Source organism: Nycticebus coucang, chromosome 15, assembly GCF_027406575.1.
Source record: "Nycticebus coucang isolate mNycCou1 chromosome 15, mNycCou1.pri, whole genome shotgun sequence".
Lineage (NCBI taxonomy): Eukaryota > Metazoa > Chordata > Mammalia > Primates > Lorisidae > Nycticebus > Nycticebus coucang.
In genome coordinates, this window is record NC_069794.1 from 18,617,165 (window position 1) to 18,631,542 (window position 14,378).

The 14,378-nt window shown below is 38.8% G+C and overlaps 1 protein-coding gene across 1 annotated transcript in view; it reads right to left on the reverse strand.

Moving 5' to 3' along the window:
* GPC6 (glypican 6) overlaps window positions 1–14,378 on the reverse strand; it is a 1,175,593-nt gene that overhangs the window by 769,892 nt on the left and 391,323 nt on the right. The window lies entirely within an intron of this gene.

A 14,378-nucleotide genomic window follows, 5' to 3' on the forward strand; every position in this document is an offset into this window, starting at 1 on the left:
TGTAGATGGTGTAAAAGTCACCCATCATTTGTTGAATTTATTATATACCATTAAGGATTTCTCAACAATTTTTCAAGGAAAAATAAAGATGCCAAGAGTCATTAACAAAATCATTTATAGATGTGTTTTGACATTTACAGACACCAAGTCTTAAGGTACTGTAGTTTTCAACAGTGAATGTATTCAAAAGTGGCTCAACAGACCTTGGGAGGAAGAAGGAAGGTTTGGCAATGGATGAATGATATCACTACATTAATTTTAGAGACCTTCCAACTCTGTGACTCCATATATTGTGGTAAAATAATTGTATTATCTTGCTGCATGCTACATGCAAATGTATAGATTATTATCTACTAAGCGGTGATGCTTGAACTGGGGTAAATGGATACTGCTTTGACATGGCAGAAAATGCCGTGCTCAGAGACTCCAACAGTCCAGACGTGGTTTTTCAGTTTCTGCAATATTTCCTGTGCAGTTCACAGCTGTCAACGTCAGATCATCTAATGTTGACAGCAAGCATTGGCGACTCAGAATAAAGACAATAAAATATTAAAGGAGGCAAACTATGATCACAAATAACTTCCATTCCAGGATATATTACCACGATCATGCTTTTAGTTAAGAAAAATTCCTTATTTACAATATGAATATATTTTATCATGTCGTCACTTCATTCTTTTAGGTTGGCAGCTTCACCACTCAAAAATCAAGGTCTTTTTTCTTCAGTAATTTTCTTTCAACAAGACACATGAGAAGCCCTATGCCTGCATTATATATGATTTGCATGTGTGCTCCACAACTGCTCTTAGCAGATGGGGCTGTAGATTGTTAAAAATTAGGCTCAGTCTCCCATCATGTTCTGCTTCTGACTTAGATACCCTCAGGAATTGAAGACAGGAAAGAATCCAATGAGCTTAGTGCAGGGGTGAAAGTACTCCAAGGGCACAGCAGAGCAGCTCCCTTGGGGAGTATTTGGAGTATTTGGGGCATCTTTGCCATTTTAACAGAAGAAAAAGGCAAGCCCCAGCAAGCACCAGGCTAGCTCATCCATCTTTTCCTCCACACTGCCATACCTGACTCATTTTCCAGAAAGGGGCCGATATACCCACAACATCTTTGGGGAAAAGTCTTTACTCACAGCCTCCTCCCAAGGGAAAACCTTCCACGTTTAGGCAACAAATATTTATTGTTTTCATAATTTTGGACAAAGGTGACTGCATCAGGGATGGGCATTTGATCCAAGAAGACAAGTTGACAGGCTGCCCACTCAGAGCAGTGATCGGAGGTTTGCCCATGAGATGGTCTCTCAGATGCCTTTGACCAAAGAAAGACAGAGAGAGCAAGCCTACTGATCTAGGAGCAGAAACCGAAATGTGACCAAAACAGAAAAAGTAGGTGAAAGGAAATGGTGACTCAGCTAAAGTTCAAGAAAGTAAAAGACTTCAGATTTAAAGTAAATGCTTTGAAGTGACAGTTATGCAGAAATCATAGGTGGAAAGGAATTTAGAAACCATTATAGGGAGGACCCCAGAAGCCACCATGAACCAGAGCCAGTGAGATGACCCAGACCTCCGAAACAGAGTCGGAGCCTCATTCACGCCCTGCATTGCATCTGGCCTCTGCAGGACTCAGCATTAAGGCCGCACCCGTGTTCCCAGGAGTTCCCTAGTATGGTCTTCCCAGGTCAGTCTCATCTCCCACCCCTGAACTTCTGTTGCTCCTATTTCATATCTCTCTCCCCAAACTCCTCACTTTTTACTTTATACCATCGACATTTCAAAACTTGTATTTTCTCCCCTATACACAAAAACTTCAATAAAGACATAGCTAAGTGTGGCCCATCTTGGCACTTAAAAAGGTAAACAATAAATATTTATTAAAGAAACATCTGTATGATGAAAAGTACTTTACACCTAGTAACCACATTTATTCTCACAAGATTATTTTCAATCTTAAAATAATAAATGACATGGTAAGTATAAGTTTGCATATATTTGGGTACATAATTAACCCAATTTTTCAGCTCCACACATGGTATTTAAAGATAGTTCAGTCTATTAACTTTAGATGGATAGTCAAAGAAATTCAAAGACGGTGTCTTGATGACCCCCTTTAATGTCACACAAAATCTATGAGTCCCCAGGTCTCCAGGGCAGTTGAATATGTTTTAATGGGAGTGTAACATACACTTATGTTGACATGGCCTTCGTCCTGTGTTTTACCATTAATACTGTCAGAAAGTCAAGGAGGGTTTCACTCCCACGTTGCTTTTCATGCACTTTGTATTGTTTTGTTCGTTTTCTTTTTTTTTTTTTTCCATGTCACAATAGGGACCCAAAAATTCTGACTATTTCCTGATTCCATCACAGACATCATGATATGGGAGGCCAAGGATGTAGTTAAACTTGTGCTTCTATTTAAACTTACCATATTAACACATTTCTCAAAAGTTTTATGGCCTGATTCATGTTTTAATGAAACAGTTTAACAAGAAAACATTATAACATTATGGGGGAAAGCAGAAGTGAAGACATTCAACACAACCAGATTCAAATGAGGATTTTAGCTTGACAGCCCAGTAAGAAAAATCAGAGGGGAGACATATGGTCAGTAGAACATGCAGAAATTACTTTGTCATCTACAGTTTTTGAGTTTCTCTCTCCTAGCTTTTTCTCAGCCCAAACTGTTGATGACGCCATTGTAGAACAGATTTCTGGCAATGCCTGGCATTAAATGTGAATCTGCCAAGATACGCTGACTAAAGTACGTTGTTGGCTGGTTTGCAAACAATCCACAGTTTTCACTTTCCCAATATGGAAAATGCTATCACTTTATAATTATTAATGGAAAAAACAGAATCTAAACCCAAAACATAGCCTGGGACAACTGTTTCAGCAAATTCTAAATCCAAGTGAGTTAAATCAGGTCGTTAATCACATGTAATTAACTATCATCAGAGAATTCACAAGTTGGTTTATTTGGTCATATTTGATATAACCACAGGTATATTTCTGTAGTTTATAATTCACTGCTCTTTTTATATCTGAATTCTATATTATGGGGGAGGGAGGGCTCTCATAAATTAGTTTTTATTCTCACCAATTTATAGATGAGAGGATTTTTAAAATCTTAAAAAATCATGTTAAAATGTCTAAAGGGACTACCATTCTAAGTGAAATAATTTCCCACATACGCTGAGAGGCTGTCCTTCTGTAACTGTGGGCATGTAGGGAGAGTGAAGAGACCAGATTAGTCTTTACGACTGTTTTGTTTTTCTTTTAAGTGGTCAGGAGACCTATGCTTGAGTGTGATAAACAAATGTCATGAATGGACACTATAGAAAGACCTATCTCTGGTTGCCATTTTGTGCTAATCAAAACAAAATATACCATTATTTACTTCCAGTAAATTAGTGACAAATCCAGAAGCACTCTCAACTGAGAAATGAATGATGTTTTCTACATGGTAAAAATACACCCCCATAGAGCACATTAGTTTCCTCAGAAAGTGAAGGGTGTCAGACAAAACATGAGGCTTCCTAAAACCTAAAACAAGGCAGAGCAGGATGAGAGTTGAGTCAAATGTTTATGAAACCGTTCTTGTTCAGCAGACCTTGAATAAGCATGTTAATCGAGAAACCATCACGGTTCAGCTTATTTAAAAAGACGTCTTTTCCAAGGCTGTCTCCTCTTTGCCAAAAGCAAGGAGATTTTCTGTCGGTTTAGGCCCTGTGTTTCCTATTTCTTCTGTTTTCACTGGAAGTCCTCTTGGTACATAACCAACTATGTAACCTTTGTTTCTGAATCCACCTACTGCACTTCCAATAAAACCATTTCTTAGGCGTTCACGTCTATTTAAAACGTTGGTCTTCCACAAAATACCAAGGAAAAGGACACAGTAGAATTTCACTGCATTTTACTTACAAAGGATCATGAAAAAGTAAGGTCAGAATATTCTCCCAGAAAGAATCTGAATAGTGTTCGGAGGTGAGATTCTTTCCTTTGGTCCCCGACTGAAGGCTGGTCTCTGCGGCTACACACTTCTGCACACCCAACCCTCCCTCTGACCTGTCCAGCTCTAGCTCTTCCCTTCAACCCTACTCTAACCCTCGGTGCTTTTGCTCTATTGCTTTGAACTGTTCCTAAGTGCAGTGCTGGGACATTCAGAAAGAATTCTGGCTGTGCTTTTCATTTAATCAGCAGGTCCTGATGCGTCTGGCTAAGTTCCACCAAACTCCTTAATTTGGGGGAGAAATGAAATGTCAGTTTCTGGGCCACCCCTTATTTACGTATTTACCTCTGACTACAACAGTAATTTATGTTGACAATATGGGAGGAAGGAGAGACTCTAAATCACCCCTAATCTCACCACCACAATTGTTAAACTTATTATCATATTGTTAAACTTATGATTTTAATACATTCATTCCTTTTCATTCCTCTGCCTACCAAAAGTCATTAAAAAAATCCTGTAATCCCACTGCTTACTCAAATCTGATTATTTGAATAAAATACAGTGAATTTTTCCCTATTCCCTTAACTTTCTTTAAAACATAAAGTTTTCTCTTCAGCTTTATGACTATTCAGTGATATGGAAATATCCTTTAGGTCAATAGTGCCCTATTGGTGGATATGTGGATACTTTGAAATAACCACTGTTATAAATAATGCTGTCACTCTAACACAAAGTTGCACACATCTAGGATCACTTCTTTAAAAGCCTAATAAAAAGTTTCTAGTAGAAATAATACATTAAGGTACACTGTTATAATAAGGGTATATAGACATCCTTGGGATAAATCTTGAGAATGACCTTATTCGGTAGTTTCGAAAATGATCTAGAAGAAGTGTAATTTCTGATTTTACAGATGGCCTATCTTTTTCTTAATAATGAAGTAAACCTAAAGAAATAAACTATACATCAATTTCAAAAGGCTAATGGGTCAAAAGCAGGAGGGAGGCTTCCCTGGGGGACACAGACAGGATAATGTACTTAGCGAAAAATAATAGATTCCATATTTACAAGCTGATGGGATTACATAGCTTTAAGTGATCAATTACCACTCAGAACAAGGACATGCAGATCATTAACGCCTGTTTTCTGAAGACAGTTCAATGTGCCGCTGAGAGCAGGAAAGATGCTGATGTGTTGAGTAGTTAACCTGAGAGTCTGAGGGCCAGGAAAGGCATCTGCTTGGGCGTGAAGGAGGGGAAGGCTGGCCAGGGTGGAGACGCTCTGCCGAGGGCCGGCAGGGTAAGTCACTCCACAACAGGCCACTTTAGCATAAGGATAATTTTGAGCTAAAGACAGTCAAAAGACAGCTAAATACAATGGGAAACTGCCCTGCCTGGACTAGAAAACAAACAAACAAATAAGATGTTCTTATCCCTAGGATGAGAGAAATTGGGTTTTGCCACTTTTCTGGGTGTTCATTTCCTATGAGGGCACCTATGTACATGTGAAAATCTATGGGCTTTTCTCCTGTCAATCCCTCTTAAAGAAACTTAACAGAGAAACCCTCTGTTAAGTAACACAATAGGCACCAAAGGATAGGAGGTAAAGTTTTGACTCTCCAATACCACCTAAGGTGATACATAAAATTTGGAGGCTGAGAAGGGATTTGTTTTAACTCTATTAAATCATGAATCTGTCGCTACACTAATGCTCAGTTAGGAAAGTCTGAAGTTCGTGGATGAATAAAAATAAGTACATTTAACGATGAACACCACATTCCAGGAACTCCAGGCACAAGAACTTACACAGTAAGTTAAAAAAAAAATGGTTAAAAAAAAAGACAATAATTACTAAACAACCATGAAGACAGTATTCATTCATATTTTAATGATTAAAATCATTCCAACCTACTTACCTTCTTAATTTATTCCCTGACATATCCCAGGGTTGTAATGAAAATATGTTTTATCTTTAAAGTGAGCCTCCCAGACCAAATGAAAACAGATGAGAATCTCTTTTAGTTGGCAAGTCGATATTTTCCTTGGAATTGTGTAACATCTCACCTTCTATGCTTTTCTTATAACATACTAAAACTGCTGCAAATTCCTAACAAAATGGTAGACTACTGTTAAACAATCTTCCCTGGCAAATTATGCTTTCTACTGTTTTCTTTTTCCCCTTTCTGTGCTTTAATCAGTCGACTACCATTTGACGGCAATTAGTAAAAGGCATTGTTGTCTCTAGACCCTGGCCAGCCCTGGAACACACAAAAATACAAAGAGGAGAGGTAGGAAAGCCATAATATCCTGGTTTTCTTAACAAGCTCTAGTCACAGAAATAGAAATAAAATACTTTAAAAGTGTTTCTTGAAATATCCAGTAAGATGTCCAACTATAACTATGTAGCTATATATAGTTATCTATAACCATGCATAATACAGAGCTCTTATTATATAATACATTGTATAACTACAATGTCATTGTTGCAAACGATGTATTGTTCATGGGAGTATATATTGTTCATGGGAATATATATTCTTTTATTTCTGAAAACAACTCTGTATCTGCCATACGACTTGGGCCACTTTATCAAATAATATCTTATTGGCCAGTTCTTTGATATCTGAACAATGTTGTCTCTTATAAAACAAAAACAATGTTACTAACATGCTTGGATCAAAGAGGACCTTGAATTTTCTTACACAGTCAACCGAGAATGATGTACACGTGCGTGGTTGCATTTGCAACCAAGGACCTCCGCTGATGAGGTGAAGGGTCCCACCCAAGGCTGCAAGATGGTAACAATAACCACAGCTTCTCAGCCTGAGGACAGACTCTTCTATACAGTTTTCATGTGATGATCCATTTAAGCCTCACAGTCACTCAGTGGGGTAAATACTTTTACCATCCTATTTTATAGACAAAGAAACGGAGACCTTGGGGCCTTCAGCATGTTGCCCAAAGTAACACAATTGGCACCAACAAGTGGCGGTCCATCATTGAACCCAATGTTGGGCACACTGCACATCCGCTAATACACTAACCCACACTTGCTATCAGTCAGCGGACAACTAACCCCAGCACTGCCCTGGCCATATTTACCGGAGGAGAGGAGGGCAGATGTCAGGTGAGTGAGACGGCTTCTCCTAAAAGTGGAAGAGTGGGGATGGCACGTCAGACATAATCACGAAGGCAGAAGAAGAAGAAGGGGCTGATATTCATTCTAAAAGAGTACACTCCCTTGGATTCCATTTTTGTGACACTATATACATATTTGTGTGTGCCTGTAAGTGTAATAAATGGGAGGTGTGGAAAGATAGTACAGAAAATGTCTACAGTGGCTGTCTCACGGAGGAGCTGCATTCCTGGGGACGTATCGCTGCTTCTTGTCATCTTTGTGAACGGCACAACTGCTTTACAATGAACGTTAAATAATCAGAACAAACTTCATCACCAAATGCAAGGAAAGAAGGCGGGGGGGGGAGGGAGAAATGTTTTCCTGGACATAGAAAATGATTCCATTGCTGCTTTCCTTCTGTCCTTTCCCACAAACAAGTGGCCATACAGTGTCTCAGCTGCCATTCCATGTTACAGAGTTCCTATATGCTGTTTTATTTCATCAGTTTTGATTCTTCCACAGTGGAAAGAAATATATTTGGGTGGTTAAAAGTACACACTTAGGAAACAGACTTAAACTTGAATGTCCACTTACAAGGCAGATGATCTTGGGGAAGCTACTTATCCTTTGTAAGCCTTAGGTTTGCTATAGGAAATAAATTAGACAGTGTACCTGGAACCCAGCAAGCACACAATAATTGAGCCCTCTATTATATACTGTTTACGTTCCCTATAAGAGCACAGACTGCTGCACTCTTTGACAGTGTGTACTATGCACACAGCTATAAAAAGTTGTTTTTAATATTCGTGTGCCAAGGGCCCTCTTGGCTCTCTCCTGAACCCTGTAAATACCTTCTCAGGACACATGTAAAAATGCCTAAAATAAGATACATGGTATTACAAGGGAACCAATTATACTGAGTTGAAGTTATAAAGATATTTTAATCAGGATAGACATACTTCTTTATTAACACATTAATAATTAGGTCTGGTAGTATCTAAAATTGTTAATATTTAACTGAGACGTGATGAAGAGAGTACATGACATTTTGAGGTATCTACACCAAATACTATATGATATTAACTTACATGCAAATTCTACTAGTGATAGTTACAGACACTGCTAATTCTATAGCTGTTTATTGAACCCATTCATAATTAAAGGTAATGCTAAATTTCTAAAGATTAAGATGAAAGTTTTCTTACTCCAGATCACACAATCTGTAAATTCTGTTTACAAATTAGCTCAGCTTAAGAAACCCTGAGATAATATTACCTTCTGATTTTGGCTTTGCCATCCACAAAATGAGCATCTGCTTTAAACTTGGCAGCATCCTTGATTCCTCTGCCTCCCTCACAGGTGAAAACCAAATCTTTAGCAAACCTGTACACTCTAGTTTCAAATACATGCAGAATCTGATCACTCTCGTTACTTGCATGACCCCGGCCCAAGCAGCTACATTTTCTTATCTTGGATTTTTTCAAGGACCCACAGTCAATTTTGAGAACAAGTCAGCTAATATTATAAATTTCTCAGAACTCTGCTATAACTTCCTATCTCACTAAAATAATATTAGGTTGGTGCAAATGTAGTTGTGGTTATAGACCATGAAATTTAAATTATTATAACTGGGCTCAATCGCATCTTTGTTTTTTTTTTCTTTTTTTTTTTTGAGACAGAGTCTCACTGTATGGCCCTCGGTAGAGTGCCATGGCATCACACAGCTCACAGCAACCTCCAACTCCTGGGCTTAAGCGATTCTCTTGCCTCAGCCTCTCAAGTAGCTGGGACTACAGGCACCTGCCACAACGCCTGGCTATTTTTTTTTTTTTTTTTTTGGTTGCAGTTCAGCTGGGGCCAGGTTTGAACCCGCCACTCTCGGTATATGGGGCCGGCACCTTACGGACTGAGCCACAGGCGCCACCCAATCGCATCTTTGTTAATCAAAATAGGAACCATTACAATCAACACATTGTTGCCAACAAGAAATCAGTTGGTTTACACCTATACCATAAAAAGTCTGTCCTTCAGGAGTCAGTGAATTCTCGGAAAGCATTTTCTTCATCCTGCTTGGTGGTGCAAGCATTTTCCCTGCACAAAGCGGTAAAGATGCTTAAAAGTGGTTGTCAGTAGAGAGGTCAGGTGGATATGGCAGTAGAGGCAAAGCTTCGTAGCCTAATTTGTTCAAATGTGAAGTGTTGGTTGTGCAAAGTGCAGTTGGATGTGTCGTGAAGAACTGGGCCCTTTGTGGAGACCAATGCCATCTACAGAAGCCACGGTTTTCAGTGCATCTCATCGATTTGCTGAGCAGACTTTTCACATGCCCTTCTTTCAGTCTCCTGTAGGAAGACCTCCCCCAACATACATTTTAAGATACCACCTTTGATCCATTTTTTTTATCTAAATCCTAACTTTATTTTTCTCCAGATACCTACAATTATGTCACAAACCACAATTTTCACCTATTATTTTATTATTTCCCCCACTAGAATGTAGCAGGAAAATGGTAGATTGTTTTGTCAGTATTTTTCTTTTCATTTTTTCTCAGCTATAATCTGAAGCACCTAAAATTTAGCTCCATTAAAGAAGCTAAATAAATGTTAGGTGAGTGAGTGAATATTTTAACAAAACATATATGCTCTTTTGCTATTATGCAAATGTTTTCGGAATAAGTAATGTTTATCTTAGGGAAATAAAACTTACATCATTATTAACCAGTTATTTTGACACATTGCTGTGTACATATCGAACCTTGCACCTTCCTATGATTTAATATTAAAAAAAACCCAAAACATTCTCAAGGCATAACTTGTCGTTGCTGGTTCTGTCTCTGGTTAGAATATTATTATCATCTTTAATCAACTTCAACTGTAACTTTGACTCTTTTTCCAACTATGAAGTCAAAAATGCCTGCTAGTTGGAGACATAGATGGCAGTGAAAAGATCTTGTTAGAGTTGTTAAACTAAATAGCAGGAACGCTTCGGAAAGAGGACAGGTGCTACTGAAAGAAAGTTATTACTTTATGCCCCAGAGATAGCTGATGCTATTTTTTTTTTTAATGAGATTCAAACATTTTTATAGTTTTTACATTTGGAATGCATTCTCAAACTAAGGTAAATATAAGTTAAGTGAAAACAGTTTTGGCTAAAAAAAGTCACACTGACAAATTTGGACAAAATTTAAGTTTGTGAATATATGTATATTTAATAATATATTATCTATCAGGATACCCAACCTGTGACCCATGGGCTGCCTGCCGATTTTGTGAGGATGGTGTTGCTTATCTGTGCTGCATAGACCTTTTCCTTTGCCCATCAGTTATGAAAAGAATGATATCATGAAAAGTACGCATAGTTCTTATTCTTTGCTGATCAGTTTTCATTAGGGTTTGTGTATTTAATGTGCGACCGAAGACAACTCTTACTCTTCCAACATGCAGCAGGAAAGAAAAACGGTTGAATACCTTTGAAGGTTTTATATCTTTGAAACGCTTTTAATCAGCTGACCTACCCATAACTACCAGGCATATTTGAAAACTTATAAAAGATTATATTTCAACAAAGTCGCTAACCACAAGGGAGTTACATATCACCAAATGTCACATCACTGAATATTATGCACATTTCATTGATCTACTTGACAACCACGGGGCAATTTTACAGTAGTGTGATAAGAACCTTCTCATGAAACTCGAACTCAGATGCAGTTTAACTATAAGCTAAAACGTGACATTATATTTCTATAGTGGGTATAAATGTTCCATGTTGACTTTATTATGGGACTTTTTGATAGCTCAGCAATTTCTGAATTCTGAAAGTTGTTTTCTTTTAATCAAGTGAATACTCTTGCATCACATTTCAGCAGCCTGGACACCTTTGGAAATGTCCCCATTTGCCATCTCTAACACAGCAGCTAAACATGGAAGTCATGTTGCCTGAATGTAACAAGAGATGTCCTTCCATCACAATCAAACTAGCTTCAGCAATGCATTTTGGGTTGAGAATTTCACTTTTAGATATCAAAATGTGTTGATTTTTAGAAGTCTGCCTTAAAGTACGAAGACGTATTCATGTACGCACTGCCTGCAAAGATCTAATTATGTCATTATAACTCTACATAAAATACCAATGCTCAGTTTCAGCATTTCCCTAGAAGTATGTTTTCCACAGAACTGAACCTATAGGAGGGTTTTGGGACAGTATCTGAAAATAATCATATTATATTTTCCCATGTGTAACCTGAGATGATAAATCTTCCCTCGAAAAAAAATGAAGGGGGGGCTGGGCGTGGTAGCTCATACCTGTAATCCTAGCACTCTGAGAGGCTAAGGTGGGTGGCTTGTTTGAGCTCACGAGTTCAAGACCAGCCTGAGCCATCTCTACTAAAACAGAAAAACTAGATGGTGGTGTCGTGGGTGCCTGTAGTCCCAGCCACTTGGGAAGGTGAGGCAAGAGAATTACCTGAGCCCGAGAGTCTGAGATGGCTGTGAGCTGTGATGCCATAGCACTCTAGCCTAGAGCAAGAGTGAGACTGTCTCCCCCCCTCCAAATATACATATATATGTATATTTTTCCTCCCATATATATGAAGGGAGAGAAAGTAAGGGAAAGTTCAAAAGGCCTACACCACAGAGTGTACATCGATTAATCTGGCAAAACATTGTGGCAAGAGACCTCTAGTCATCAAGTCTGCTTTACTAATCAGTTTCCCTGAAGTAAGCAACTATGTTAAAAAATTCAGGGAATGAGGAGGCTCCAATAGTCTGCCAAGGAGCATAAGCAATTCTAAGATATGCCACACATAATAACATTCAAGTCCAAAAAGGCCATAATGGTTTACTGCATGCTAAAAGTGAGTAAACTACGTATGTAATCTATTCTATAGATACCTTTCCTTCTCATATGGCAAAGATTGGGTATAAAGCAGACAGCTTTTGCTTTGGCATTGCTTTCTTGATCATTTGCTCCTCCTCCAAATAAACAAATTTTAACTTCAATAATTTCCTCTTAAGGAGAAAAAGACCCAACACTGTGTACTCCTTTAGTTTTCTTTCTTTTTTATTTTTACAGTTTTTGGCCAGGGCTGGGTTTGAACCCACTACCTCCTGCATATGAGGCCAGCACCCTTACAGGGTGAGCCAAAGGCGCCACCCACCTTTAGTTTTCTTGAAGCCATCACCTAAAGCGCTTCTGTTCTGGGGTGAAGCTGTGCTCCCCTAGGAGAGAGGAATAGTTGTACCATTATTCTGGGCTTCTTCTTGAAGCAGTACAGTGGAGGTGGTGTCCAATTTTAAAATAACAAAGCACAAAATTTCCATATTACTCAGCTTCCCCCGCAGTAACAAATAATCCTAAAATCCCAGGAACTCAAAACAGTAAAAATGGATTCTCACTAATACACTTCATTCTCCGGGATGTTTTGGGTGGATACCACGAGTTAGTAGTTTCAGTTCTTCCCCAGACTTTTCATGTTGGGGAGCAAGGTGAATGAGCCCATCTTACCTATCACCTACCATTCTTGTGTCAGAGGGATGATGGGGAGACCTATTGAAGCATGCACGCAGAGGCTCGCAGAGCTGCTCCGGGGACAGCCACGCATCTTGGCCAAAGCAAGTCCAGTGTCTATAGGGTGGGAATGCATGTCCCTCTTACAGAGACAGGGACCCTCTCATGGTAACAGGAGGGACATGACAATGTACACTGCCACACTTCTCTGTGATGCACTCTGCCACTATAAACACTGGCTTTCTTACAAGTTCCACAACTAGCTTAAAAGGCATTTTCACACACAGAATCTCAATCACAGATTTCAATTGTTTGGTTTTCCATTAATTATTGTTTATGTCATCCCAACAATGCTTTGACCATTGGTGGCATAAATCCACAGCTTTCCAAGTCCAACACTACTATAATAGCAATATCTAGCATCTTTATCAAAATCTTATATTAGTTTGTTGTTCTAACTTAGGAACAACTTCCTCATTTTTTGAATACAACCCTGTAGAATAACACTACGCTAACTTTCTCACCCTTGTCATGAAATAATTCCCCAAGACATTATCCACTTATTTTCCATCCTAAGAACATGCCAATGTGTGTGCTGTCTTTCTCTCTCAAGGGCATTAGAATGAGGCAACGTGAAGCCAAGTTTTGTCCTCTTATTGAGGGAAATTCTTGGATCACCGAATAGTTAGGGTCTTCAATCAGGGCAAATGGGTCAACAGGCTGTTGGAGAAAGGGCAAGCAGCTCTTTCCTGTGCCACAAACACTACAAAATACAGGCTCTGTGAGCCCTGCAGCTTATCCTCCAAAAAGTGGTAACATGCATCATTTTAACATGCATCATGCAGCAAAAACTGGGGTACTAAGAAAAGATATGTTCTGTTCTCTCCCAGTGATCACATAATTGAAGCAACGTGCTTAGAGTGAATCTCTCCACACCGTGCCAGGAAAATACATGCTGGGCAGATCTCTCTGTGGGATTTCTTTGATAGAAGACAGATTACCCTAGTTCTCATTGTAGCTCTGAGTATGCTTCTAATGAACAGACGGTGCACATTAGAACTGCAATTCACACAGCAGAACCAGAATCACTCAACGCTTTGTCTGGGTCTGGATCCAAATCCCTGCTTGCAATAATTATAACTTTATGGGTTTTCTTCACTTTTCATACCATTTGAAATGGACTTCTGATATCTATCCTCTACTCTCCATGAGAATTTCGTCTACGTCAACCTTGGCTTCCTGGTTTTCTTAGGACATTTGCAATGACTTGAGGGTCACTGAAAAATTCCTCCCTCCCATGGGAAAATGTGGGAAATAACGTGTTCACATGATAAAAAGTCCTTGAGATGTCTGAGTCTACAAACATAAAATGATGTATTTCTCATAAAATAAGAATGCTACTATAAGCAGGTAATTTAAAATGGCTTTAGGTTTTGTATAAAGTTTGGGGTTCGTAAGGGGCTTTAGATGCAGCTAAGTAAAAAACTTTATTATGCCAAATTCACCTAGATTCAGATCTGTGAGAAAACCCAACATTTTCCCCCGAATATATACAAGGAAGTGTGTTTATCCTCGGGTTAGAATTATCGGTTATCTTGGGAGACTTCCTACTGAGCTAGCTGACACCAAGCTGCTTTCCTGAAGCAACACGCTTCATAATGCTCATGTATTTCAACTCTGGGTAGGCCTGTGGTAGATTTTATAGCAACTCAACTTTTCCTATCCTTTTTTCTTTTGCCTCCCTTTAACTGTTAAAAGTTAAAAATACAATTTCCCACACTTGCTTGTCTGGGAGCGACCGT